The 7,010-nt window shown below is 36.2% G+C and overlaps 1 pseudogene; it reads right to left on the bottom strand.

Annotated features, from left to right (window-relative positions):
* Positions 1 to 4,026: 4,026 nt before the first annotated feature.
* On the bottom strand, positions 4,027 to 4,145 carry LOC111747302 (annotated as a pseudogene).
* Between the last annotated feature and the right edge of the window lie 2,865 nt (positions 4,146 to 7,010).

Raw genomic sequence — 7,010 nt, forward strand, 5'->3', positions numbered from 1 at the left:
ATATATATCTTTTTGAATTATTATTTTTATTTTCTTCAGATAAACACCCAGAAGTGGAATTGCTGGATCAGATGATAGTTCTATTTTTAATAGACAGTATGAATCTCCATACTGTCTACAGTGGTTGCCCTAGTTTACAATCTCAACAACAGTGTTCCCTTTGGTCCACATTCTTAGTTATTTCTTTATCTTATCTTTAATATTAGTTATTTCTTATCTTTTAGATAATAGCCATTATGACAGTGTGAGATGATGCCTCATAGTGGTTTTGATTTGCATTTCCCTGATGATTAGTGACATTGAGATTATTTTCATACATATCTGTTGGCCATCTGTAGGTCTTCCTTGGAGAAATGTCTATTCAGATTCTCAGTCCATTTTTTAAATTGATTGTTTGGGTTTTTTTGATGGTGAGTTGTATGTGCTCTTTATATATTTTAGATATTAACCCCTTATTAGATATATCATTTATCATTTTCAAATATGTTCTCCCATCCAGTATATTGTCTTTTTGTCTTGTTGATTGTTTCCTTCAATGTCTAGAAGCTTTTTAGTTTGATGTAGTCTCATTTGTTTATTTTTGCTTTTTTTGCCATTGCCCAATAAGTTTGTGGATAAACATATTCAAAAAATATTGCTAAGATTGATGTCTAAGAGTTTACAACCTATGATTTCTTCTAGGAATTTTATGTTTCAGATCTTACATTTAAATCTTTAATCCATTTTGAATTTATTTTTGTACATGATATAAGAAAGTGGTCTAGTGTCATTCTTTTGCATGTATCTGTTCCATTTTCTCAACACTATTTATTGAAGAGAATGTCTTTACCCCATTGTATATTATTGCCTCCCGCATCATAGATTAATTGACATATAAGCATGGATTTATTTCTGGGATCTCTATTCTGTTCCATTGATCTATATGTCTGTTTTTGTGCCAGAACCTTACTGTTTTGGTTACTATAGCTTTGTAATATAGTTTGAAATCAAGAAGTGTGATACCTCCAACTTTGTTCTTTCTCAAGATTGCTTTGGCTATTTGAGGTCTTTTATGGTTTCATATAAATTTTAGGAATATTTGTTCTAGTTCTGTGAAAAAAATGTTATTGATATTTTGATAAGGATTGCATTGAATCTGAAGATTGCTTTGGCTAGTATGAACATTTTAATGATATTAATTTTTCCAGTTCATGAGCACAGCATATCTTTCCATTTATTTGTGTCTTCTTTAATTTCTTTCACCAATGTCTTGTAATTTTCAGAATATGGGCCTTTTACTTCCTTGGTTAAGTTAATTCCTAGGTATTTTATTCTTTTCGATGCAATTATAAATGGGATTGTTTTCTTAATTTCTCTTTCTGATAGTTGGTTATTAGTGTATAGAAAGGCAACAGATTTCTGTATATTAATTGTGTATCCTTCAACTTTACTGAATTCATTTATTAGTTGTAATAGTTTTGCATGGAATCTTTAGGGTTTTCTACATATAGTACCATGTCATCTGGAAATAGTGACAATTTTACTTCTTCCATTCCAATTTAAATAAATTTATTTCTTTTTCTTGTCTGATAGCGTGTCTAGGACTTATAATACTGTATTGAATAAGAGCGGTGAGAGTAGTCATCCTTGTCTTGCTGCTTACCTTATAGAAAAAGCTTTTAGCTTTTTACTATTTAGTATGATTTTAGCTGTAGGTTTGTCATATATGGCTTTTATTATGTTGAGGTATGTTACTTCTATATCCACTTTGTTGAGAGTTTTTATCATAAATGATGTTGGATTTTGTCAAATGCTTTTTCTGCCTCTATTGAGATGACCATATGATTTTATCCTTTATTTTGTTTATGTGGTGTAACATGTTGATTGACTTGTAGATACTGAACCATTCTTGCATCTCTGGAATAAATCCCATGTAACTATAGTGTATGATCTTTTAAATATGTTGCTAAATTCAGTTTGCTAATATTTCATCGAAGATTTTTGCATCTATGTTCACCAGGTATATTGGCCTATAATTTTTTTTTTTTTTTAGTATGGTTTTGGTATCAGGGTAATGCTAGCCTTGTAGAATGAGTTTCAAAGCTTTCCCTCTTCTTCAATTATTTGGAATAGTTTGAGAAATCTAGGTATTAATTTTTCTTTGGTTTTTCGTAAAATTCAACTGTGAAGCTTTCTGGTCCTGGACTTTTGTTTTGAGGAGGTTTTTGATTACCGATTCAATTTTCTTTTTAGTAACTTGTCTTTTAGATATTTGTTTGTTTGTTTCTTGCTGATTCAGTCTTTAAAAAATTATATGTTTCTAGGAATTTATCCATTTCTTCCAGGTTGTCCAGTTTGTGGGCGTATAATTGTTCATTGCATTCTCATAATTCTTTGTATTTCTATGGTGTCAGCTGTCACTTCTCTTTCATTTCTGATTTTATTTATTGGGGCCCTCTCTTTTTTTTTGTTGATGACTCTGGCTAAATGTTAATCTTTTCAAAGAACCAGCTTTCAGTTTTATTGATCTTTTCTATTGCTTTTTCTTTCTTCTCTATTTTATTTATTGCTGCTCCAATCTTTAGAATTTCCTTCCTTCTGCTCACTGTGGGCTTTGTTGGGTCTTCTTTTTCTATTTCCTTTAGGTGTAAGTTAGATTGTTTAAAATTTTTCTTGTTTCTTCATGTATACCTGTATAGCTATGAATTTACCTCTTAACTGCTGCGTTCCATTAATTTGGGATTGTTGTACTTTCATTTTTTATTTGTTGCAAGATATTTTTGATTTCCTCCTTGATTTTTTTGTTAACATATTGATTGTTTAGTAGAATGTTGTTTAGCATCCATGTGTTTGTGTTTTTTCCTGTTTCTGTCTTATAACTACTTTTTAGTTACATACCATTGTGATCATAGAAGATACTTGATATGATATCAATCTTAAATTTACTGAGACTTGTTTTGTGGTCTATCCTGGAAAATGTTCCTTGTGCACTTGAAAGAATGCGTATTCTACTGTTTTGGGTAGAATGTTCTGTAAATATCTATTATGCTTATCTGATATAATATGTTGTTTAAGGCCACTGTTTCTTTGTTGATTTTCTGTCTGGATAATCTATCCATTGATATAAATGAGGTGTTGAAGTCCTCTACTAGAATTGTATTGCTGTCAATCTTTCCCTTTTTGTCTATTACTATTTGCTTTATGAATTTAGAAGCTCCTACATTGGGTGTGTAGCTGTTTACAAGTGTTATATCTTCTTGTTGGATTGATCCTTTTATCACTATGTAATGCCTTTTTTTGTCTCTTGTTACAGTCTTTGTTTTAAAGTCTATTTTGTCTGATATAAGTTATGATACCCTCCCCAGCAATCTTTTCATATCCATTTGCATGAAATATCTTTTTCCATCCCTTCACTTTCATTCTGTGTGTCTTCTGATTTGAAGCAAGTCTCTTGTAGGTAGCATGTGCATGGATATGTTTTTTTTTTTAACCATTCAGCCACCCTATATCTTTTAATTGGAGCATTTAGTCCATTTATATTCAAAGTAATTATGTATGGATATGTCCTTCTTGCCATTTTATTCATTGTTTTCTGGTGTTTTTGTAGTTCTCTGTTCCTTTCTTCTTTTGGTCTCTTATACATCGGTGACTTTTTTAGTGATTTGTATGGGTTCCTTTTTCTTTATTTTTATTCTTCTATTATAGGTTTTTGTTTTATAGTTACCATGAGTTTCATACATACAAAGCTATGTTTATGGTAGTCTATTTTAAGTTGATGATTGCTTAAGTTTGAACACATTCAAAAATTACTACGTTTTTTACTCATCTCCCCCCATGTTTATGTTTTCGACATTGTATTTTACATCTTTTGTGCATGTGTGTGTGTGTGTGTCCCTTAATTTATTACTGTAGTTACACATGCTCTTACTGCATTTTTTTATTTTTATTTTTTTATTTCTTTAGGCAAGGCAACATTTGGTTGACCTCACAGATTGCAAGGACCTTGTCAGCTTACAACCCCTTATTTTATTTATTTATTTTTCTTTACACCTACAACATCTGGTCTTCCCAGGTGGTCTCCCATCCAAGCACTAACCAGTCCCAACCCTGCTTAGCTTCCAAGATCAGACGAGATTGGGCTTGTTCAGGGTAGCATGGCTGTAGACTGCTACTCTTACTGCATTTGTATCTAAACTTCATACTAGCTTTACAATTGGTTGATCCACTACATTTACTTAATGTTTGCCTTCACCAGTGATATTTTTTTCTTTCCTATATCTTCTTATTTTTAATTTTGGCCTTTTCTTTTCCATTTAGAAGCCCCTTTAACATTTCTTGTAATGCCAGTTTTGTGGTGATGAACTCCTTTAGCTTTTGCTTATCTGAGAAATGATATCTCTCTTTCAATTCTGAATGATAACCTGTGTAGAGTATTCTTGGTTGTAGGTCTTTTCTTTAATCACATTGAATATATTGTGTCATTGCCTTCTCATCTGCAAAATTTCTGCTGAAAAATCAGCTCATAGTCTTATGGGATCTCCCTTATATATAACTAGCTGTTTTTCTTGCTTTTAATATTCTTTCTTTAACTTTTCACATTTTAATTGTGATGTGTCTTAGCGTGCCCCTCTTTGGGTTCATCTTGTTTGGGACTCTCTTTACTTCCTGGAATTGGATATTTGTTTCTTTTACCAGGTTAGGAAACTTTTCAACCATTCTTTCTTCAAATAGGTTTTCTGTCCCCTTCTCTCTCTCCTCCTCCTTCTGAGACTCCTATGATGTGAATCTTGGTATGCTAGATGTTTGTCCCAGAGGTTCCTTAAACTATCCTTGTTTTAAATTTTTTCTTTCTTTTTGCTGTTTTGATTGGGTGATTTCCACTACCTTATCTTACAGCTTGCTGACTCATTCTTTTGCGTCATCTATTTTGCTGTTGATTTCCTCTAGTCTGTTTTCTTCATTTCAGTGGTTGTATATTTCAGTTCTGATTTTTTTTTAATTTTATATCTCTTTTTTAAAGTTCTCACTGAGTTTATCTATTCTTCTCCAATGTTTGGTGAGCATGTTTATAGTCGTTTTGAACTCTTTATCTGATAGATTTCTTATTTTCATTTCATTTAGTTCTTTTTCTGGAGTTTTGTCCAGTTCTTTAATTTGAAACACATTCTTTTTTCTCTCCATTTTGGCTGCCTTTTTGTATTTGTTTCTATGAATTAGGCAAAACAGCAACCTCTCCCAGACTTGAAGGAGTTGCCTTGTGTAAGAGCTTCCCCTGGGTGTCTTTGGCAGGTTAGATGGAGCTGGAGTGGATGTGGGCCACAGGGAGATCCAGGGTAAGCTGCACTGAGGTCACCTTGACAGGCCACTTGAATGTGGAGCAAATGTGGGCCAATGGGAGTCCTGAGAGATTGTCTTGTTGGGTCCATCTTGGCAGGCTGGTTGGCTATAGTTGGAGGGGCCTCAGGCCAAGAGGAGTTGCAGGGGCAAGCTACACTGGAGCCCAGAGCTGTAGCTGGAGAGTGTCTGGGCCATAGTGAATCCTGGGGGCAAGCTACAGAACTGATGTTTACCTGGGGCACACTGGGACAGTGTTGGCTAGCTGGCTAGAGTGCCTGGATTGTGCTCCTGCTCATGAGATCAAGGTGGAAGGGGAGGACAAAAAATGGATTCTCTGACGCTTCTGACACCAGAGAGACTTCCCGTAGTTTTCCTCCCATTTGGCAGATACTCTAGGGTTAGGTTAGTAAGTGGATTTCCTTCATATATGGTCTAAGTGACTTTTAAACCACTGTCTTTTTCACTGTGCTACAGGGCAGGCAAGCCTGCTTGTGGGCCCTTCAGTGATCGCTCCCTACTGCAGGCGCATTGAGGGTGGGTTACTGTAGTCCCATATCTCCATCTCTCCTACCCATTTCTGTGTAGTCTCTCCTTTGTTGCACAGAAGCTGTTCAGTCAGCCCTCAGTTCTTCTTCAGGGAGAATTACTGTGTCTGTATGTGTAGATTCAGTGTGTTCATGGGAGAAGGTGAGTTCAGCATCTTCCTGCATCACTATCTTGGACTGGACTCCTGGGAACTTCTTATTAATACAAATTCTCTTTCTCTACTCCAGACTAATTGAATTAGATATTCTGTAGATGGGGCCCAGCAATCTGTTTTAACGACCCTCCAGGTGATTCTGAGGCACACAAAAGTTTGTGAACCAGTACTCCAGGTGATCATGAGATAGATTCAAGTTTGGGAGCCATTGATCCAAGGGTCGTTCCAATATATTGATTCCTGCTGTGGCTCTTTTGGGCACATCCAGTGCAGCCCAAGTGATGGGGAGCAAACACTGGGACATCTTTACTCTTCTCTAGGGGACAAGTCTGTTGAAAGGCAGAGGCTGGAATGGACAGCTTCTCAAGGCTATTGCTATACCTGGCAGCAGTTTCTGCTGGCTGCTAGACAGCCAGACAGCCAGCCAAAGACACTTCTGAAAGGTTCTATTCAAAGTTGTTAGATGAGCAAACACCATCGCTTTTTTCCTTTCCTCTGCACCTGGAGCTGTGATCAGAACTGTTGGCAGCTGTGGCTGTGAACCCAGGAAGTGGTCAAGCAAAAGAATATCAATCCCCACCTGCTGGGGAGCTGGAGTCCTGTGAAAGAGATGGCCAGCAGATTCGGAAGAGGGAATGTCTCCTAGAGATAGGGCCAATTCCTTGGAGTGGGAAAACCAGTCCCTTGTCTGCATCCCTAGCACAGTATTTACATTTAGAAGGTGCTTGAATGGTGGGCTGTGCTGAACACTCACCAGAGGGTGTGTGTCTCTGGGGGTCTCTCAGTCTGAGAAAGACACATGGACAGGCCTACCGCCCCCAGACAATCTAACAGCAACATTAAAACCAAGCAAAAACTTACATCATAGCCTGGTCAGGACACTTTGGGGCTAGAGCTATGGCCCTATATAGATGCAGGGAGAGCGGAGATTGGAATCTGTCCTGTCCTTCATGACCCACATCATATGACCAAAGCAAGGCTCTGTGCTGAACTG

The sequence above is a fragment of the Pteropus vampyrus genome, unplaced genomic scaffold (genome assembly GCF_000151845.1).
Source record: "Pteropus vampyrus isolate Shadow unplaced genomic scaffold, Pvam_2.0 Scaffold217, whole genome shotgun sequence".
In the NCBI taxonomy this organism is placed as follows: Eukaryota; Metazoa; Chordata; class Mammalia; order Chiroptera; family Pteropodidae; genus Pteropus; species Pteropus vampyrus.